General features: G+C 45.5%; 2 protein-coding genes across 4 annotated transcripts in view; one reads left to right on the top strand and one right to left on the bottom strand.

Moving 5' to 3' along the window:
* Positions 1 to 13825, bottom strand: part of vit (vitrin) — a 145827-nt gene extending 132002 nt beyond the window's left edge. For all 3 annotated transcript variants that reach the window (XM_055938611.1, XM_055938534.1, XM_055938455.1), the window contains exon 1: positions 13615 to 13825. The gene's annotated coding sequence lies outside the window, so the exon portion shown is untranslated. The remainder of the gene's footprint in view (positions 1 to 13614) is intronic.
* Positions 1 to 15691, top strand: part of heatr5b (HEAT repeat containing 5B) — a 364356-nt gene extending 348665 nt beyond the window's left edge. The window contains exon 40 of the transcript XR_008761352.1: positions 15494 to 15691. The gene's annotated coding sequence lies outside the window, so the exon portion shown is untranslated. The remainder of the gene's footprint in view (positions 1 to 15493) is intronic.
* The last annotated feature ends 7780 nt before the right edge of the window (positions 15692 to 23471 follow it).

The following is a 23471-nucleotide window of genomic DNA, read 5'->3' on the forward strand; positions in this document are numbered from 1 at the left end:
CATACATCATAGAGGGGAGTAGTTGTTTTAGAGAGGAAGTTAGAGTACAGTCAGTATATTTTGGTGCAAAGCTAACCATCACTTTAACTGTGTTGACCACTGTAAACCCTTGGTCGTTAAATATGTGAAAACTGTTCTTCAGTCTCTCTTTAGATTATAGATGCCTGTAATCCACAATGCAAGTGGTATTATAATGTCTGCGTCTTCTGCAATGTTTGCATTTGAGAGACTGATTAGCATGTGTTGACCGGCAGACAGATATCCATGCTGCATGAACACACACACGCACGCACGCACGCACGCACGCACGCACGCACGCACGCACGCACGCACGCACGCACACACACACACACACACACACACACACACACACACACACACACACACACACACGTACACACACACACACACACCAGCCAGGAGGTAGGGAGGGAGGTAAAGAAGGAGGGAGGTGGCTGAGGAAGGACATGCTAGGACAGATACAGAAACATCTCAGACTGGGAGAGGGGTGGGGTGAGTGAGAAAACGTGTGAGAGATAGTTAGAGAGAGAGATAGTTAGAGAGTTAGAGAGAGAGATAGTTAGAGAGTTAGAGAGAGAGAGGGTAAGTGGAGTGAGTGAGTGAGAGTGAGACAGAAAGAGAGAAGTTGAGGGAAGGAGAGAGGGAGGGAGGGAGCAAACAGAGAAAAAGAGAGTGAGAGAGAGAGAGAGAGGGAGAGAGAGAGGGTAAGTGGAGTGAGTGAGAGAGTGAGACAGAAAGAGAGAAGTTGAGGGAGAGAGAGAGAGAGAGAGAGAGAAAGTGAGAGACCTGCATCAGGATAATTAAATAGGTGAGTCAGCATGTCTGTCTTTTGGATAAAGGAAACTACAGCACTTATTTGCCAGACACCTATCAACACATCTACCAGTGGAGGCTCCTCAGAGGAGGAAGGGGAGGACAATACTCATCAGTGAATTTCATACAAATAAAAATAGTTTAACATTGAAAAAATTATCCTTTTTGATAAAATTATCCTAAATATATTCACGTCACCAAATAATTGATTAAAACACACAGTTTTTCAATGAATGTCTACAGTAGCCTCAACAGCACTCTGTAGGGTAGCACCACGGTGTAGCCGGAGGACAGCTAGCTTCCATCCTCCTCTGGGTACATTGACTTCAATTCAAAACCTAGGAGGCTCATGGTTCTCACCCCCTTCCATAGACTTACACAGTAATTATGACAACTTCCAGAGAAAGTCCTCCAGCCAATCAGATCTCTTGCAGCAAGAACTGATATGTTGTCCCCCCCAATCAAAGGATCAGAGAATGAATCTAGTACTGAAAGCATAAGCTACAGCTAGCTAGCACTGCAGTGCAGAAAATGTGGTGATTAGTTCAAAATCTAAATGTTATTTGTCACATGCGCGGAATCCATTAAATTACAGCTTTAAAATCAATCAAGGAGAGAGTGTGGATGTTACACGTCCAGCTGGTGGTCCTAGTCAGGCAGAATGACAGACCAGGTAGCAGCAGTGAAATGCTTTAGAAGCCCTTAACCCACAATGCAGTTCAAAGAAATAGAGTTTAAGAAAATATTAACTAAATACACTAAAGTAAAATATAAAAAAGTAACACCATAAAATTACATTACAACAACAAGGCTACAATATATACAGGGGGTACCGGTACTGAGTGAATGTGAGGGGGTACAGGTTAGTCGAGGTCATATGTACATATAGGTAGGGGTAAAGTGACTACGCATAGATAATAAACAGCGAGTAGCTGTATATTGGGGGGGGGTCAATGTAAATAGTCCGGGTGGCCATTTGATTAATTGTTCAGCAGTCTTATAGCTTGGAGGTAGAAGCTGTTAAGGAGCCTTTTGGTCTTAGACTTGGTGCTGCGGTACCGCAGTCTATGACTGGAGTCTCTGACAAATTTTTTGGGCCATCCTCTGACACCGCCTAGTATATAGGTCCTGGATGGCAGGAAGCTTGGCCCCGGTGACGTACTGGGCCATACGCACTACCCTCTGTAGCGCCTTGCGGTCAGATGCCGAGCAGTTGCCATACCAGGCGGTGATGTAACCGGTCAGGATACTCTCGACGGTGCAGCTGTAGAACTTTTTGAGGATCTGAGGATCCATGGCAAAACCTTTTCAGTCTCCTGAGGGGGAAAAGGTCTTGTTGTGCCCTCTTCACGACTGTCTTGGTGTGTTTGGACCATAATAGTTTGTTGGTGATGTGGACATGCTCAAACTACAGCCCCGTCCTCTTCCTGTAGTCCACGATCATCACCTTTGTCTCACTCACATTGGGGGAGAGGTTGTTGTCCTGGCACTGCACTGCCAGGACTCTGACCTCCGTAGAAGCATCATCTCATCGTTGTCAGTGATCAGTGACACTGTTGTGTCATCAGCAAACTTAATGACGGTGTTGGAGTCGTGCTTGGCTACGCAGTCGTGGGTGAACAGGGAGTACAGGAGGGGACTAAGTACACACCTCTGAGGGACCCCCGTGTTGAGGATCAGCGTGGCAGATGTGTTGTTACCTACCCTTACCACCTGGGGGAGGCCTGTCAGGAAGGCCAGGATCCAGTTGCAGAGGGAGGTGTTTAGTCCCAAGGTCCTTGGCGTAGTGATGAGCTTGGTGGACACTATGGTGTTGAACGCTGAGCTGTAATCAATGAATAGCATTCTCACATAGGTGTTCCTTCTGTCCAGGTGGGAAAGGGCAGTGTGGAGTGCGACTGAGATTGTGTCATCTGTAGATCTGTTGGGGCGGTATGCGAATTGGAGTGGGTCTAAGATTTCTGGGATGGTGGTGTTGATGTGAGCCATCACCAGCCTTTCAAAGCACTTCATGGCTACCGACATGCTATGGGCAATACTCATTTAGGCAGGTTACCTTTGCATTCTTGGGCACAGGGACTATGGTGGTCAGCTTGAAACGTGGATATTACAGATAGGTCAGGGAGAGATTGAAAATGTCAGTGAAGACACTTGCCAGATGGTCTGCACATGCTCTGAGTACACGCCCTGGTAATCCGTCTGGCCCTGCGGCCTTGTGAATGTTGACCTGTTTATAGCTCTTGCTCACATCGGCTACGGCGAGCATGATCACACAGTCGTCCGAAACAGCTGGTGCTCTCATGCATGCTTCAGTGTTGCTTGCCTCGACGCGAGCATAACAGGCATTTAGCTCATCTGGTAGGCTCACGTCACTGGGCAGCTCGCGGCTGGGTTTCTCTTTGTAGTCCGCAATAGTTTGCAAGCCGGTTCAGTAGAATTCAATCTTAGACCTGTATTGACACTTTGCCTGTTTGATTGTTCGCATAGCGGGATTTTTTTTACAAGTGTCCGGATTAGTGTTCCGCTCCTAAAAGTGGCATCTCTAGCCTTTAGCTCGGTGCGGATGTTGCCTGTAATCCATGGCTTCTGTTCGGATTATGTACGTACGGTCACTGTGGGGACGACGTCGTCCATGAAGCCGATGACTGAGGTCGTGTACTCCTCAGTGCCATTGGATGAATCACGGAACATATTCCAGTCTGTGCTAGCAAAACAGTCCTGTAGCTTAGCATCTGCGTCATCTGACCACTTCCGTATTGAGTGAATCACTGGTACTTCCTGCTTTAGTTTTCGTTTGTAAGCAGGAATCAGGAGGATAAAATTATAGTCAAATTTGCCAAATGGAGGGCAAAGGAGAGCTTTGTATGCGTCTCTGTGTGTAGAGTAAAGGTGGTCTAAAGAGTTTTTTGTCCTCTGGTTGCACATGTGACATGTTGGTTGAAATGAGGTAAAACTGATTTAAGTTTTCCTGCATTATAGTCCCCGGCCACTAGGAGCAGCGCTTCTGGATGAAAATGTTGTTGTTTGCTCATGGCCTTATACAGCTGATTTAGAGCGGTCTTAGTGCCAGCATCGGTTTGTGGTGATAAATAGACTGCTGCGAATAATATAGATGAGAACTCTCTTGGTAGATAGTGTGGTCTACAGCTTATCATGAGGTACTCTACCTCAGGCGAGCAATATTTTGTCACTTATTTAATATTAGACATTGCGTATCAGCTGTTATTGACAAATAGACACACATCCCCGCCCCTCATCTTACCAGATGTAGCTGCTCTGTCCTGGCGATGCACGGAAAACCCAGCCACCTCATTCAGCCACAACTCGGTAAAACATAAGATATTACAGATTTGAATGTCCCATTGGCAGGAGAGTCTCGACCGTAGATTATCCTGTTTGTTTTCCAGTGGTTGGCCAATAGAACTGATGGTAAAGGTGATTTACTCAGTCGCCTACGAATCCTCACAAGGCACCCCGACCTTCTCTGCCTTTTCTTCAAGAAAATAACATGTATTTGGATCTGGTCTTGGAGAAGCAGTATATGGTTTTATCGATGGTTTTATTAATTTATTGCCAATGGGGCCTGCTTGTGTAACTGCTAAACTGCTTGCTGACTGTACACTGTACTGCATGATTGTAGCGGGGTTTTACTAACGCGTTAGTTCTAGTAGCTGTGTTGACTACGAAGTTACTAACGTCGTCTGTGTGTAGCGGTTATGTTATGAAAGTTTGGTAAGCGAAGGTTAAACGGTGAGAGGAGAAGAGCGCATAGATGCAAGAAGGAATTACACATTGAGCATGGTGTTCATGTTGTTTGTATGTGGCTGCTATGAAAGTGAACTGTGTTTGTGTGTGATCAGGGGTGTATTCATTACGATTCTGTTGAAAAACAAAAATCCTTAATGGAAGAACACTAAAGTAAACGGGGATAAACATACCTGAATTTGTCCAATAGAAACTCTCGTTTACAACTGTTGGACTAATGATTACACCCTAGATCAGCTAGATGCAGGCCAGAGTGTTCAAGGCGGTATTGAATTAGTCACTGTCTGTCACCTTGATTACTCTTATTTCTCTCAACCTACGTTGTTATCTTTTATGCATAGGCTAGTTTGTAGCAACCTCATGATGGGTACAGGGTAAAATTAGAGTATCATGTAGTAGCCTAAACCTATCGATGTTACATTGAACTGGGTGAATATGAATGATAGTAACCTAAACCTATCACTGTTACATTGAACTGGGTGAATATGAATGATAGTAACCTAAACCTATCACTGTTACATTGAACTGGGTGAATATGAATGACAGTAACCTAAACCTATCCCTGTTACATTGAACTGGGTGAATATGAATGATAGTAACCTAAACCTATCACTGTTACGTTGAACTGGGTGAATGGAATATGAATGACAGTCATCCAATATGCTGTAATAGAAATAAGGCCATGCTCATAATTAAAAAAAAAATCATCCTCCCTCATCTTAAACGTCACCAACCGCCACTGACACCTATCTACCCCCAACACTCTTGTACAGTAGTACCTATATCAGACAGAATATGTGGTATATTGCCTGAAAAAATACAAGGTAATGTTAAAAAAATTTAACAGCCCTGTATTTACCACTTTCTTGCACGGATACCCATTTCTACATATCAGTGGGTAACTGGCAAATTGGGAGACGCTGGTGTGTTGTTTAACCATGGGGGCTGTTTGCCTTTCAAGTTAGCGAGGTGTTAAACAATGGAAGTGTTAATGAATTTACCTGCAAAAAAAGCAGAGAAGCATTCACAGAGACCTGATACCTGCATGTTGGTTACGGGGTCTGTGAAAATGCAGGAATCACGACTAGGTCTTTAGTTTTTTTTTGTTTTACCCTCTACCCTTTTCAGATATTACAAAAAAACAGGCAAAAATAACCAGTCATGGTAACTCCTATATCTGAAAGAGATATAGGTGTACATCCCAAAAGAACCCAATCTTATTCCTTACCCGGTACACTACTTTTCACCAGTGCCCAGCGCATATTTGAACCGAGTTTTTTCTGCACAGAAACGTGAGTGTGTTTGGGGCCAGAGATAGAGGGTCTAGGCCCTCCTCAAACCCTCCACAAAGCTAACAGAGCTGTTTCACGTGCAGCTCGAGTGAGGGTCTCTGTTCAGCTTCTAACAATACATCACTATCACATAGGGGCTTCCGGAGTCTGTGGCTATGCATGTTTGTATCAGAGGTGAGGATGGCGATCATGTGGGTCGTTGATAGATTATACATCATGGAAATGGACTACTTATCCTGCAGAGGAAAAGGGAATATTGCATGGTTAACTCAGTGTCAGCCAACCAACAACATAATCCTAGATTCAATCCAATTTTCAGTGTTCTAACCCTTACATTCCTCTCTATCAGAGCAACATTCTCAGTGTTCTAACCCTTACATTCCTCTCTATCAGGACAACATTCTCAGTGTTCTAACCCTTACATTCCTCTCTATCAGGACAACATTCTCAGTGTTCTAACCCTTACATTCCTCTCTATCAGAGCAACATTCTCAGTGTTCTAACCCTTACATTCCTCTCTATCAGAGCAACATTCTCAGTGTTCTAACCCTTACATTCCTCTCCATCAGGACAACATTCTCAGTGTTCTAACCCTTACATTCCTCTCTATCAGAGCAACATTCTCAGTGTTCTAACCCTTACATTCCTCTCTATCAGAGCAACATTCTCAGTGTTCTAACCCTTACATTCCTCTCTATCAGAGCAACATTCTCAGTGTTCTAACCCTTACATTCCTCTCTATCAGAGCAACATTCTCAGTGTTCTAACCCTTACATTCCTCTCTATCAGGACAACATTCTCAGTGTTCTAACCCTTACATTCCTCTCTATCAGAGCAACATTCTCAGTGTTCTAACCCTTACATTCCTCTCTATCAGGACAACATTCTCAGTGTTCTAACCCTTACATTCCTCTCCATCAGGACAACATTCTCAGTGTTCTAACGCTTACATTCCTCTCTATCAGAGCAACATTCTCAGTGTTCTAACCCTTACATTCCTCTCTATCAGAGCAACATTCTCAGTGTTCTAACCCTTACATTCCTCTCTATCAGGACAAAATTCTCAGTGTTCTAACCCTTACATTCCTCTCTATCAGGACAACATTCTCAGTGTTCTAACCCTTACATTCCTCTCCATCAGGACAACATTCTCAGTGTTCTAACCCTTACATTCCTCTCTATCAGAGCAACATTCTCAGTGTTCTAACCCTTACATTCCTCTCTATCAGAGCAACATTCTCAGTGTTCTAACCCTTACATTCCTCTCTATCAGAGCAACATTCTCAGTGTTCTAACCCTTACATTCCTCTCTATCAGAGCAACATTCTCAGTGTTCTAACCCTTACATTCCTCTCTATCAGAGCAACATTCTCAGTGTTCTAACCCTTACATTCCTCTCTATCAGAGCAACATTCTCAGTGTTCTAACCCTTACATTCCTCTCTATCAGAGCAACATTCTCAGTGTTCTAACCCTTACATTCCTCTCTATCAGAGCAACATTCTCAGTGTTCTAACCCTTACATTCCTCTCCATCAGAGCAACATTCTCAGTGTTCTAACCCTTACATTCCTCTCCATCAGGACAACATTCTCAGTGTTCTAACCCTTACATTCCTCTCTATCAGAGCAACATTCTCAGTGTTCTAACCCTTACATTCCTCTCCATCAGGACAACATTCTCAGTGTTCTAACATGGATTACATACAACAAAACAACAATAACAGGATTAGCCAACTAGACACCTGTGAACTAGAACCATGTGTGTGTGTGTGTGTGCGTGTGCGTGTGCGTGTGTGTGTGCGTGTGTGCGTGCGTGTGTGCGTGTGTGCGTGTGTGCGTGCGTGTGTGCGTGTGTGCGTGTGTGCGTGTGTGTGTGTGTGTGTGTGTGTGTGTGTGTGTGTGTGTGTGTGTGTGTGTGTGTGTGTGTGTGTGTGTGTCCTACTGATGCAACTGCCTGTCACACCATGTGCTTGGCTGTAGGACAGGCCAAGACAGCCACTACATATCCTCTATTGTATCTTATCTTACCAGTAGACACCTTCCGCACACAGTCAGACACCCAACACCTTGTCCTACTTACTGAATCAGTACCAACTAGGAGTTGACTTGACTTATAGCTGAATAGTTGAATAGTTGAATAGTTAACTAGTTGAATAGCTGAATAGTTAAATAGCTGAATAGTTAACTAGCTGAATAGCTGAATAGTTAAATAGCTGAATAGTTAACTAGCTGAATAGCTGAATAGTTAAATAGCTGAATAGTTAACTAGCTGAATAGCTGAATAGTTAAATAGCTGAATAAAAAAATGGTTGAATAGTTAAATAGCTGAAAAGGTTGAATAGTTGAATAAATTAATAGTTGAATAGTTGAATAGTTAAATAGCTGCATAGTTGAATAGCTGAATATTTTTTTCTGCTTGTCGTGCTTGTTTTGTCATTTTGTGACACAGTCTCTGTGGATTAATCTCCACGTTGCCAGAGACACTAGCCGTAGCATCACATTTGCAAAAAAAAAAAAAAAAAAAAAAGTGCAAAAGATTGACTAGTGAAACGCACACTCTGCCCTCTAATTGGACCGGCAATTCAATTGATTGGACATGATTTGGAAAGGCACACACCCGTCTATTTAAGGTCCCACAGTTGACAGTGCATGTCAGAGCAAACACCAAGCCATGAGGTCGAAGGAATTGTCCATAGAGCTCCGAGACAGGATTGTGTCGAGGAACTAATCTGGGGTAGGATACCAAAACATTTCTGCAGAAATGAGGCTACTGGTGTTTTTTGGTGACCATGAGGCTGATGGTGGTGTTTGGTGACCATGAGGCTGATGGTGGTGTTTGGTGACCATGAGGCTGATGGTGGTGTTTGGTGACCATGAGGCTGATGGTGGTGTTTGGTGACCATGAGGCTGATGGTGGTGTTTGGTGGCCATGAGGCTGATGGTGGTGTTTGGTGACCATGAGGCTGATGGTGGTGTTTGGTGACCATGAGGCTGATGGTGGTGTTTGGTGACCATGAGGCTGATGGTGGTGTTTGGTGACCATGAGGCTGATGGTGGTGTTTGGTGACCATGAGGCTGATGGTGGTGTTTGGTGGCCATGAGGCTGATGGTGGTGTTTGGTGACCATGAGGCTGATGGTGGTGTTTGGTGACCATGAGGCTGATGGTGGTGTTTGGTGACCATGAGGCTGATGGTGGTGTTTGGTGACCATGAGGCTGATGGTGGTGTTTGGTGACCATGAGGCTGATGGTGGTGTTTGGTGACCATGAGGCTGATGGTGGTGTTTGGTGACCATGAGGCTGATGGTGGTGTTTGGTGACCATGAGGCTGATGGTGGTGTTTGGTGACCATGAGGCTGATGGTGGTGTTTGGTGACCATAAGGCTGATGGTGGTGTTTGGTGACCATGAGGCTGGTGGTGGTGTTTGGTGACCATGAGGCTGATGGTGGTGTTTGGTGACCATGAGGCTGATGGTAGTGTTTGGTGACCATGAGGCTGATGGTTGTGTTTGGTGACCATGAGGCTGATGGTGGTGTTTGGTGACCATGAGGCTGATGGTGGTGTTTGGTGACCATGAGGCTGATGGTGGTGTTTGGTGACCATGAGGCTGATGGTGGTGTTTGGTGACCATGAGGCTGATGGTGGTGTTTGGTGGCCATGAGGCTGATGGTGGTGTTTGGTGACCATGAGGCTGATGGTGGTGTTTGGTGACCATGAGGCTGATGGTGGTGTTTGGTGACCATGAGGCTGATGGTGGTGTTCGGTGACCATGAGGCTGGTGGTGGTGTTTGGTGACCATGCGGTGTTGATGGTGGTGTTCGGTGACCATGAGGCTGATGGTGGTGTTTGGTGACCATGAGGCTGATGGTGGTGTTTGGTGACCACCTGTCAGTTGTGACTGTGGATACTACATCGGACTATGGCTGAGTTGAGTTGAGCAGTGTGTCGTTATGTCGGATGATATTAAATAAGCCGCCGTCGGAGGGTATCGCTTGTGTATCTTTGGCTACATTGGCGTTTACAATTGGTGAAAATCTGTTTGTCAATTTCAGTTAATAGCCAATGTCACTCTGGTTGTTGGAGCTATCTGTTGTATAGTGAAATGGGGCTTCATCAAAGTCTATTTGTGAGTAAATCTGTCTTAGCAGTGCAAACCCAGCCACCGACCTCACCATGTCACTGATCAACACGGGACTATAAACACAATAACGTTTTGAAAACTGATTCAATAGAAGATATTTGAAAGACTAACTAGAAAGCATGAATCCTGTGGATGGATTGGAAGTACCTGGAAGTGTTGGCAGGTATGTTGGCATATATCTGCCAAGTGGTGCCACCTAAAACACAACAAAGAGCAGGGATCTGAGGAGCAGGAAACATCAACATGTCTCTACAAGGTCACTTCCTGATGAAGTCTGATGCATTTAATATCACTGTTCTGCTCTGGTGATGAGAGTTTAATATCACTGTTTTGCTCTGGTGATGAGAGTTTAATATCTCAGTTCTGGTGATGAGAGTTTAATATCTCTGTTCTGGTGATGAGAGTTTAATATCTCTGTTCGGGTGATGAGAGTTTAATATCTCTGTTCTGGTGCTGAGAGTTTAATATCTCTGTTCTGGTGATGAGAGTTTAATATCTCTGTTCTGGTGATGAGAGTTTAATATCTCTGTTCTGGTGATGAGAGTTTAATATCTCTGTTCTGGTGATGAGAGTTTAATATCACTGCTCTGGTGCTGAGAGTTTAATATCTCTGTTCTGGTGATGAGAGTTTAATATCCCTGTTCTGGTGATGAGAGTTTAATATCTCTGCTCTTCTCTAGTGATGAGAGTTTAATATCTCTGCTCTTCTCTAGTGATGAGAGTTTAATATCTCTGCTCTTCTCTAGTGATGAGAGTTTAATATCTCTGCTCTTCTCTAGTGATGAGAGTTTAATATCTCTGCTCTTCTCTAGTGATGAGAGTTTAATATCTCTGCTCTTCTCTAGTGATGAGAGTTTAATATCTCTGCTCTTCTCTAGTGATAAGAGTTTAATATCTCAGCTTTGCTCTGTTGTATTTGAAGGTAGACTCAGGGAAATTATGTCGCCACGAGCACCACCGGAGATATTGTAGATGAGTGAGATGCAAAACTTAGCTTTCACACAGTCACACACAGTATATGTGCATGTAGTAGCCACGGGACCAAAACAGCAGAGAAGATGAGCCTCGCGCTTCTACGCTCTTAGTTGTTACGGAAATTGACTCACTATACTGTTTCTACTTTCAATGCCATATCGCTGAGTCCACCTTTAAAGTAATTCATCCTGTGTAAGGTCCCAGATCTGTTTGTGTTGTCTTGCGGACTCCTATGGTCATTATCATAGCAGTATAGGAGTTGTCAAGACAACACAAACAGATCGAGGACCAGGCTATGTGTACTGCTCTCATTAAAGAAACAGTCGTTCCCTCAGTCTCAACAGGGCAGAGGAGAGTTATTTACTGGCTACCTCTTCAATGCCAGTCAGACCTGGCATCCTCCTGTTGGACAGACTGCATGGACAAATAGAGTCTCTAGAGTCTAGACTACCTGGGATTCATAATCAACATGTCTCAGACACAAATGTCTGAATCAAAGCTGACTGAATCATAGAACAGACCTTGCAATCTGAATCATAAAACAGACCATGGAATCTGAATCATATCTGACTGAATCATAGAACAGACCGTGCAATCTGAATCATATCTGACTGAATCATGAAACAGACCATGCAATCTGAATCATATCTGACTGAATCATAAAACAGACCATGCAATCTGAATCATATCTGACTGAATCATAAAACAGACCTTGCAATCTGAATCATATCTGACTGAATCATAAAACAGACCATGCAATCTGAATCATATCTGACTGAATCATAAAACAGACCATGCAATCTGAATCATATCTGACTGAATCATAAAACAGACCATGCAATCTGAATCATATCTGACTGAATCATAAAACAGACCATGCAATCTGAATCATATCTGACTGAATCATAAAACAGACCATGCAATCTGAATCATATCTGACTGAATCATAAAACAGACCATGCAATCTGAATCATATCTGACTGAATCATAAAACAGACCATGCAATCTGAATCATATCTGACTGAATCATAGAACAGACCGTGCAATCTGAATCATATCTGACTGAATCATGAAACAGACCATGCAATCTGAATCATATCTGACTGAATCATAAAACAGACCATGCAATCTGAATCATATCTGACTGAATCATAAAACAGACCTTGCAATCTGAATCATATCTGACTGAATCATAAAACAGACCATGCAATCTGAATCATATCTGACTGAATCATAAAACAGACCATGCAATCTGAATCATATCTGACTGAATCATAAAACAGACCATGCAATCTGAATCATATCTGACTGAATCATAAAACAGACCATGCAATCTGAATCATATCTGACTGAATCATAAAACAGACCTTGCAATCTGAATCATATCTGACTGAATCATGAAACAGACCATGCAATCTGAATCATATCTGACTGAATCATAAAACAGACCATGCAATCTGAATCATATCTGACTGAATCATAAAACAGACCATGCAATCTGAATCATATCTGACTGAATCATAAAACAGACCTTGCAATCTGAATCATATCTGACTGAATCATAAAACAGACCATGCAATCTGAATCATATCTGACTGAATCATAAAACAGACCATGCAATCTGAATCATATCTGACTGAATCATAAAACAGACCATGCAATCTGAATCATATCTGACTGAATCATAAAACAGACCATGGAATCTGAATCATATCCGACTGTTTATAACACCAAAAGTGATGACAGGATCAGTCAATTCAAAACGTCATCCAAGTTGTCCTAGTCCACTGACAGAAAAAGGAACTATCTAGAACCTAAAAGGGTTCTTCGGCTGTCCCCATAGGAGAACCCTTTGAAGAACCTGTTTTGGTTCCAGGTAGAGAACCCTTTTGGGATTCATGTCGGACGTTTTGGGGTTCTGCATGGATTCCCAAAGGGTTCTACGTGGAACCAAAACGGGTTCTCCCTAGAATATCAAAGGGTTCCATGCTGAAGAACCCTTTAGGGAACCTTATTTTTTTAAAGACACTAGATGACAAAGAACAGATGTTGTCAAAGATAACATTTAACACCAAATATTCCGTTTACAGCATCCCTGGAGGTGTGTGAGGGGCATGGTCTTTCATCTACGTGGTTCAGCAGCTCAACACTTCATTTGGATTTGGGACTGTAGGGGGAGGGGTGCGCTAAACTGCGCCTTCCCAACTGGTAAAACCCCGTGCAGCGGAGTGGGTATGGATAGCTCTGCCACTCAGGATAGCTCGGGGCTACTAGTTCAAGTCCGTGCTGGTTGTTCGCGCTGCAGCTGTGAGTCTGTCGGGAAACGGGTCTATAAATCTAGCCAACTACAACAACAAAACGAAATAACTGGTGAAAAGTAAAGTTAGAAAGTCTAAAGTTCAATTTTCACTTTTCAAATCCGCACATCTCTGAGAAATATACATTTATTATGTCCTCTATAAAAAATTATACGCATGATATACAGTAGCCGTACAGCCCAGATAACTACTTGAGACATACTATAGAGACTGAAGCAGACGCACTGTCCCAGATCAAATAATGTAAATTATACTAATTATCCACTGCGTAAAACCAAGGTAAACCTACCTGGAAACAAGACGGGAAGATATTCAGATTAGATTCCAAGTTTTTCTTCAACTTTCCCTCAATCTTCCACGGTTTATTGATATTACAATCCAAATAGTCGGTCGTGTATGTGGTGCTCGTGTGTCTTCCCGACCAGTCGGTCTAGATTCCTAGTTAGGTCTGCATCACCCGGAGTTGTGTGTGGGAGCGCGTATTAAAAGTGGAGACTGGGAAGGGACCAAAGTATTCCCCTCACTTCGCCCGTCCCACTCCTAGGCTACATCCCAAATGCCCCCTATTCCCTATGCACTATATAGGGCGCAATTTGGGATGTAAACAGAGTCGGGTTGGGGAAAAAATGCCTTTAAACAGAATTCAAGTGCAGTAGTCTAAGCAGAGAAGGCAATGGGGAGAGAGAGAGGCAGGATGCTGCCTGCTAGTAATGCCAAACAGACTGCTGCATTCGAACCGAAACGTTCTTTAAAAAAGCATCGTTTTTCAGGAGGACATTTTTTGAAAAGAGATATGGAAGCACTAAGATTGATTAATTGAAACGGATTTAATAATTTAATGAGCGTTTATATAAGCCAGACAGTGTGTGCGTGTGTGTTGGGACTGCCTGCCATTTTGATTTGATTTTATTCCTCTCCAATTTAAAGGAGGAAATGACATTTGATGCACTAAAACAATGGAAGTGTCTTTAATGGACCCTTTCATCAAACACTATTTGATGACTAATCAAATCAATACACCTTATTCTGTGCTGTCCAAGTTATGTACAGTAGACCTTATATTTATTTAACTAGGCAAGTCAGTTAAGAACAAATTATTATTTTCAATGACGGCCTAGGATTTTTACCTTGTCAGCTCGGGGGATTCAATCTTGCAACCGTTCGGTTACTAGTCCAACGCTCTAACCACTAGGCTACCAGCCGCCCAATGCTCTAACCACTAGGCTACCAGCCGCCCAACGCTCTAACCACCAGGCTACCAGCCGCCCAACGCTCTAACCACTAGGCTACCAGCCGCCCAACGCTCTAACCACTAGGCTACCAGCCGCCCAACGCTCTAACCACTAGGCTACCAGCCGCCCAACGCTCTAACCACCAGGCTACCTGCCACCCCACGCTCTAACCACTAGGCTACCTGCCGCCCAACGCTCTAACCACTAGGCTACCAGCCGCCCAACGCTCTAACCACTAGGCTACCTGCCGCCCAACGCTCTAACCACTAGGCTACCTGCCGCCCAACGCTCTAACCCCCAGGCTACCTGCCGCCCAACGCTCTAACCACTAGGCTACCTGCCGCCCAACGCTCTAACCACTAGGCTACCTGCCGCCCAACGCTCTAACCACTAGGCTACCTGCCGCCCAACGCTCTAACCACTAGGCTACCTGCCACCCAACGCTCTAACCACTAGGCTACCTGCCACCCCTACACTCTAACCACTAGGCTACCTGCCACCCCTACAATCTAACCACTAGGGTACCTGCCACCCCTACGCTCTAACCACTAGGCTACCTGCCACCCCTACACTCTAACCACTAGGCTACCTGCCGCCCAACGCTCTAACCACTAGGCTACCTGCCGCCCAACGCTCTAACCACTAGGCTACCAGCCGCCCAACGCTCTAACCACTAGGCTACCAGCCGCCCAACGCTCTAACCACTAGGCTACCAGCCGCCCAACGCTCTAACCACTAGGCTAGCAGCCGCCCAACGCTCTAACCACTAGGCTACCAGCCCAACGCTCTAACCACTAGGCTACCTGCCACCCAACACTCTAACCACTAGGCTACCTGCCGCCCCTACACTCTAACCACTAGGCTACCTGCCTCCTCTAACCACTAGGCTACCTGCCTCCTCTAACGAAAGCCAGTGTGAATCAATGGGGGCGGCAGGGTAGCCTAGTGGTTAGAGCGTTGGGCTAGTAACCGAAAGGTTGCAAGTTCAAATCCCCGAGCTGACAAGGTACAAATCTGTCGTTCTGCCCCTGAACAAGGCAGTTAACCCACTGTTCCTAGGCCGTCATTGAAAATAAGAGTTTGTTCTTAACTGACTTGCCTAGTTAAATAAAAAAAATGTTAAATGTAAGTCGCTCTGGATAAGAGCGTCTGCTAAATGACTTAAATGTAAAAAAAAATGTAAAAAATGGGGGGGTAGGTAGCCTAGTGGTTAGAGCGTTGGGCGGCAGGTAGCCTAGTGGTTAGAGCGTTGGGCGGCTGGTAGCCTAGTGGTTAGAGCGTTGGGCGGCTGGTAGCCTAGTGGTTAGAGCGTTGGGCGGCAGGTAGCCTAGTGGTTAGAGCGTAGGGCGGCTGGTAGCCTAGTGGTTAGAGCGTTGGGTGGCTGGTAGCCTAGTGGTTAGAGCGTTGGGCGGCAGGTAGCCTAGTGGTTAGAGCGTTGGGCGGCTGGTAGCCTAGTGGTTAGAGCGTTGGGTGGCAGGTAGCCTAGTGGTTAGAGCGTTGGGCGGCAGGTAGCCTAGTGTTTAGAGCGTTGGGTGGCAGGTAGCCTAGTGGTTAGAGCGTTGGGCGGCTGGTAGCCTAGTGGTTAGAGCGTTGGGCGGCAGGTAGCCTAGTGGTTAGAGCGTTGGGCGGCAGGTAGCCTAGTGGTTAGAGTGTAGGGACGGCAGGTACCCTAGTGGCTAGAGTGTAGGGACGGCAGGTAGCCTAGTGCGTTGGGCCAGTTACCGAAAGGTTACTGGATCAAATCCCAGAGCTGACAAGGTAAAACTCTGTTGTTTTGCCCCTGAACAAGGCAGTTAACCCACTGTTCCCCGGTAGGCTGTCATTGTAAATAATAATAATTTGTTCTAGTAAAATAAAGGCTACAAATTATAAATCTGCATTCCTAAGGCATATGGAATGCAGCTGATGTCTTTGGGTTAGAGTTGAATGAGGTTCTCTGTCAGTCTGATAGTAAAAAGGATCAATGTTATTACATGGACTGGACATCTCAGTTGACTGTAGGCCTCTCGCTCCAGTAAAGCCTGCCGTGTAGGTGTGTACAGTCACACCAGGGCAGGGAGGACAATCACTCCTCCCCTGTCACTAAGACACCAAATAAACCAATCATCACCTGTTTGGGAAACACACCAGGAACAGACCAGTCTCTGTTTTGTGTGTCCCAAGTGGCACCCTATTTACCCATAGGTCCTGGTCAAAAAGTAGTGCACTAAATAGGGATGGGGTTTAATTTGGGATGCAGTCTCTGTTACAGTTCACTGTTTCCTCTGGGCTTTATCCCTGGGTATACAGTACAATGGGAACCATGGCACGCATGATGAAACAATTACTGACTAGACTGAATGAAGTATCTATTCTAATTTACACTAATCTAACACAGACTTCACACACACACACACACACACACACACACACACACACACACACACACACACACACACACACACACACACACACACACACACACACACACACACACACACACACACACACACACACACACACACACACACACACACACACACACACACACACACACACACAGACAGACAGACAGACAGACAGACAGACAGACAGACAGACAGACAGACAGACAGACAGACAGACAGACAGACAGACAGACAGACAGACAGACAGACAGACAGACAGACAGACAGACAGACAGACAGACAGACAGACACAAGAACCTCTAAATTCCAGCAGAACCAGCACATTTTCATGCCTTGTGTAAGTAATTGCCCGTTAGTTTTTTGCCAGAAAAAGTGGATGACATTTCACCGAGAAGGTTCATTGCTCTCTCAACAAACTCCTTAGTTGAACAGCTTGTCAACCGGCACCATGGACCATTACATTACAGGATGAGTCCCAAATGGCACCCTATTCCCTACATAGTGCACTACTTTAGACCAGAGCTGGCACCCTATTCCCTACATAGTGCACTACTTTAGACCAGAGCTGGCACCCTATTCCCTACATAGTGCACTACTTTAGACCAGAGCTGGCACCCTATTCCCTATATAGTGCCCTACTGCTGACCAGGGCCCTATTCCCTATATAGTGCACTACTTTAGACCAGAGCTGGCACCCTATTCCTTATATAGTGCCCTACTGCTGACCAGAGCTGGCTCCCTATTCCCTATATAGTGCACTACTTTAGACCAGAGCTGGCTCCCTATTCCTTATATAGTGCACTACTTTAGACCAGAGCTGGCACCCTATTCCCTATATAGTGCCCTACTGCTGACCAGGGCCCATAGGGAATATGGTGCCATTTGGGACTCAGGCACAAGCTGTGCCAGTGCAGTCTGTCCCACTTATAATTACCTCCCCAATGGGAAACTATAGGGTGAATTATGACAGTTCAGAAACATAATCACCTTCCATCCTTCACTGAAAACCATTTAGGCTTGCACGACTTGGCTGTTGGCTCCTTCTCAATAGTAGAGTTATTCATAGCTGTATCTGGGTAGAACTATATCTGGGTAGACCTGGCTGGTCTGGTCTTAGCTGTATCTGGGTAGACCTGGCTAGTCTGGTCTTATCTGTATCTGGGTAGAACTATATCTGGGTAGACCTGGCTGGTCTGGTCTTAGCTGTATCTGGGTAGACCTGGCTGGTCTGGTCTTATCTGTATCTGGGTAGAACTATATCTGGGTAGACCTGGCTGGTCTGGTCTTAGCTGTATCTGGGTAGAACTATATCTGGGTAGACCTGGCTGGTCTGGTCTTAGCTGTATCTGGGTAGAACTATATCTGGGTAGACCTGGCTGGTCTGGTCTTAGCTGTATCTGGGTAGAACTATATCTGGGTAGACCTGGCTGGTCTGGTCTTAGCTGTATCTGGGTAGAACTATATCTGGGTAGACCTGGCTGGTCTGGTCTTAGCTGTATCTGGGTAGACCTGGCTGGTCTGGTCTTAGCTGTATCTGGGACTGGCTGGTCTGGTCTTAGCTGTATCTGGGACTGGCTGGTCTGGTCTTAGCTGTATCTGGGACTGGCTGGTCTGGTCTTAGCTGTATCTGGGTAGGCCTGGCTGGTCTGGTCTTAGCTGTATCTGGGTAGACCTGGCTGGTCTGGTCTTAGCTGTATCTGGGACTGGCTGGTCTGGTCTTAGCTGTATCTGGGTACAACTATATCTGGGTAGACCTGGCTGGTCTGGTCTTAGCTGTATCTGGGTAGACCTGGCTGGTCTGGTCTTATCTGTATCTAGGTAGAACTATATCTGGTAGACCTGGCTGGTCTGGTCTTAGCTGTATCTGGGTAGACCTGGCTGGTCTGGTCTTATCTGTATCTGGGTAGAACTATATCTGGGTAGACCTGGCTGGTCTGGTCTTAGCTGTATCTGGGTAGAACTGGCTGGTCTGGTCTTAGCTGTATCTGGGTAGACCTGGCTGGTCTGGTCTTAGCTGTATCTGGGTAGAACTATATCTGGGACTGGCTGGTCTGGTCTTAGCTGTATCTGGGTAGACCTGGCTGGTCTGGTCTTAGCTGTATCTGGGACTGGCTGGTCTGGTCTTAGCTGTATCTGGGTACAACTATATCTGGGTAGACCTGGCTGGTCTGGTCTTAGCTGTATCTGGGTAGACCTGGCTGGTCTGGTCTTATCTGTATCTAGGTAGAACTATATCTGGTAGACCTGGCTGGTCTGGTCTTAGCTGTATCTGGGTAGACCTGGCTGGTCTGGTCTTATCTGTATCTGGGTAGAACTATATCTGGGTAGACCTGGCTGGTCTGGTCTTAGCTGTATCTGGGTAGAACTGGCTGGTCTGGTCTTAGCTGTATCTGGGTAGACCTGGCTGGTCTGGTCTTAGCTGTATCTGGGTAGAACTATATCTGGGACTGGCTGGTCTGGTCTTAGCTGTATCTGGGTAGACCTGGCTGGTCTGGTCTTAGCTGTATCTGGGACTGGCTGGTCTGGTCTTAGCTGTATCTGGGACTGGCTGGTTCGTGCCAATATCTCCTCCAAACATCGGCTTCGAGGGCATTATATCACTTTTATACAACATGTCACCAACATATTCAAATAATGATTTACATATTTGAATTAAAAACTTTATTTTGATTAATTTCTTCATACTATTCCATCCTTCCAAAAGATATAGTCCCGACACAAATCTAGGGTTGCTACCCAATCCGGCTGGTCGTTCGTCCTATCGGTTTCGGTTGCCAAAGACGCGATCCAGTCTTTAAGTCTTCGTGTTCTGTATCTATGGACGCGACCCAGTCATTAATTCTAAATATTCTATTGCCATACTGGCTGTCAACGTTCTTATCCCCTACTGGCTAGCTAGCCAACTACGGATAATTTACAGTCACGTCAAACAGTGCAGACAGAATAACAACAATAACAACAAATTTGTTTAAGCTGTTTTCTAGTGACATTTATTGGGATACATCCATAACAATGAGCTAATGAGGCATGATTTCACCTGTCATAGAAAATGTGCTCTCTCGTCTGGACACTGTTGTTCAGAGGAGCTAGCCAACAACACAGCTAGCCAACAACACAGCTAGCCAACAACACAGCTAGCCAACAACACAGCAAGCCAACAACACAGCTAGCCAACTACACAGCTAGCCAACTACACAGCTAGCCAACTACACAGCTAGCCAACTACACAGCTAGCCAACAACACAGCTAGGCAACTACACAGCTAGCCAACTACACAGATAACACAATCACTTCAAACTGAAGCAGGAAAGACTGTAAACAGCAGGAAAGACTGTTAACAGGTCTGGGTAGACCTGGCTGGCCTGGTCTTAGCTGTATCTGGGTAGACCTGGCTGGCCTGGTCTTAGCTGTATCTGGGTAGACCTGGCTGGCCTGGTCTTAGCTGTATCTGGGTAGACCTGGCTGGCCTGGTCTTAGCTGTATCTGGGTAGACCTGGCTGGCCTGGTCTTAGCTGTATCTGGGTAGAACTATATCTGGGTAGACTTGGCTGGTCTGGTCTTAGCTGTATCTGGGTAGACCTGGCTGGTCTGGTCTTATCTGGGTAGACCTGGCTGGTCTGGTCTTAGCTGTATCTGGGTAGACCTGGCTGGTCTGGTCTTAGCTGTATCTGGGACTGGCTGGTCTGGTCTTAGCTGTATCTGGGACTGGCTGGTCTGATCTTAGCTGTATCTGGGTAGACCTGGCTGGTCTGGTCTTAGCTGTATCTGGGTAGACCTGGCTGGCCTGGTCTTAGCTGTATCTGGGTAGACCTGGCTGGTCTTATCTGGGTAGACCTGGCTGGTCTGGTCTTAGCTGTATCTGGGTAGACCTGGCTGGTCTGGTCTTAGCTGTATCTGGGTAGACCTGGCTGGCCTGGTCTTAGCTGTATCTGGGTAGACCTGGCTGGCCTGGTCATAGACCTGGCTGTTCGTGTTCTGTATCTATGGACGCAAGCCAGACTGTGACTGTCCAGAGCCAGGGGACCAGCCAGGTCCACCCAGATACAGCTAAGACCAGTTACCTGTTTTCTATTGATAGTTCTTTGTATATATCAATAAAAATGATGCTGATTCATGATTTCGACTGCCTGAGAAAACCAGCCTGCCTGTCTGTCTCATCCCGACTCCCCACACGTTCATAACTACTATGAGACAGATGGGGATAGAATTTCAATGTTCAAACTATGTTGCAAATGTGGTATAGACAGACAGCAAGGTTATTACAAAACTCTGCTGTTGAAAACTAAATGTTAGTCTAAAAGAAATGTGAGATAATGTCTAGATGATTTTTCAAGCGTAGATCTAGTATATAAATTGCCTGGCTGGGCTGATGAGACAGTGGATTGCGCAGCCAGATGGAACAGAGTAAATAGGAATTTTAACATAATAGATTTAGCCGGTGGTAACTTGTCTCCTAGCTCTGGACTGTGACTGTCTCCTAGCTCTGGACTGTGACTGTCTCCTAGCTCTGGACTGTGACTGTCCCCTGGCTCTGGACTGTGACTGTCCCCTGGCTCTGGACTGTGACTGTCCCCTAGCTCTGGACTGTGGCTGTCCCCTGGCTCTGGACTGTGGCTGTCCCCTAGCTCTGGACTGTGGCTGTCCGCGTGCTCTGGACTGTGGCTGTCCCCTAGCTCTGGACTGTGACTGTCTCCTAGCTCTGGACTGTGACTGTCCCCGTGCTCTGGACTGTGGCTGTCCCCTGGCTCTGGACTGTGACTGTCCCCTAGCTCTGGACTGTGACTGTCCCCTAGCTCTGGACTGTGACTGTCCCCTGGCTCTGGACTGTGACTGTCCCCTAGCTCTGGACTGTGACTGTCCGCGTGCTCTAGACTGTGACTGTCCCCTAGCTCTGGACTGTGACTGTCCCTTGGCTCTGGACTGGGACTGTCCCCTGGCTCTGGACTGGGGCTGTCCCTTGGCTCTGGACTGGGACTGTGGCTGTCCCCTAGCTCTGGACTGTGACTGTCCGCGTGCTCTGGACTGTGACTGTGACTGTCCGCGTGCTCTAGACTGTGACTGTCCCCTGGCTCTGGACTGTGGCTGTCCCCTGGCTCTGGACTGTGGCTGTCCCCTAGCTCTGGACTGTGACTGTCCCCGTGCTCTGGACTGTGACTGTCAGCGTGCTCTGGACTGTGAGACAGGTCTCCTTTCAGTGTGTGTGTGTGTTTGTGTGTGTGTGCTTGCCTCTGTGTGTGTATGTGTGTGTGTGTTTGTATGTGTGTGTGTGTGTGTGTGTGTGTGTGTGTGTGTGTGTGTGTGTGTGTGTGTGTGTGTGTGCACGTGCGTGTGTGCGTATGTGTGTGTTTGTTGTGGTGTGGAGGACAAGTCTCCTTCTGAGGGCACATGCTGATCATATCTCCTGAATTACCCACATTCCCTGGCGGTTGACAAGAGGATGCTCGCCTTAGCCCACTGGCCGTCTTTGCACCACTGCACAGCAGAAATGTACTCCTGCAAAAAAAAAATGCTTAATTACTTCTTCAGGATTGGTGCGTCTCCTGCGGGACGGTTGAGCTAATGTAGGCTAATGCGATTAGCATGACTAGCAAGTAACAAGTAACAAGAACATTTCCCAGTACATAGACATGTCTGATATTGGCAAAAAGCTTAAATTATTGTTAATCTAACTGTACTGTCCAATTTACATTAGCTATTACAGTGAAATAATACCATGCTATTGTTTGAGAAGAGTGCACAATTATGAACTTGAAAAGTTATTAATAAACTTTAATAAACATATTAGGCACAAATTTTGAACAGAAATGCAATGGTTCATTGGATCAATCTAAAACTTTACACATACACTGCTGCCATCTAGTGGCCAAAATCTAAATTGCACCTGGGCTGGAATAATACATTATGGCCTTTCTCATTTCAAAGATGATGGTAGCAAAAACCAACCGTTATTTTTATTTTTGTATGTAATATCTTTTATCGGATCTATTGTGTTATATTCTCCTACGTTCCCTTCACATTTCCACAAACTTCAAAGTGTTTCCTTTCAAATGGTACCAAGAATATGCATATCCTTGTTTCAAGTCCTGAGCTACAGGCAGTTAGATTTTGGTATGTAATTTTAGGAGAAAATTGAAAAATAGGGTCAATCCTTAATTAAATATCCTCTGACACTACAGCCTTACAGATACTAAATACCCCCTGACTCTACAGTCGTACAGATACTAAATACCCCCTGACACTACAGCCTTACAGATACTAAATACCCCGTGACACTACAGTCGTACAGATACTAAATACCCCCTGACTCTACAGTCGTACAGATACTAAATACCCCCTGACACTACAGCCTTACAGATACTAAATACCCCCTGACACTACAGTCGTACAGATACTAAATACCCCCTGACACTACAGTCGTACAGATACTAAATACCCCCTGACACTACAGCCTTACAGATACTAAATACCAACTATTACTGCAGCCAATTCATAATGCATAGCATACTTACATTGAAGCCTCTGAGACA

This window comes from Salvelinus fontinalis, chromosome 1 (assembly GCF_029448725.1).
Source record: "Salvelinus fontinalis isolate EN_2023a chromosome 1, ASM2944872v1, whole genome shotgun sequence".
NCBI classification, from domain to species: Eukaryota; Metazoa; Chordata; class Actinopteri; order Salmoniformes; family Salmonidae; genus Salvelinus; species Salvelinus fontinalis.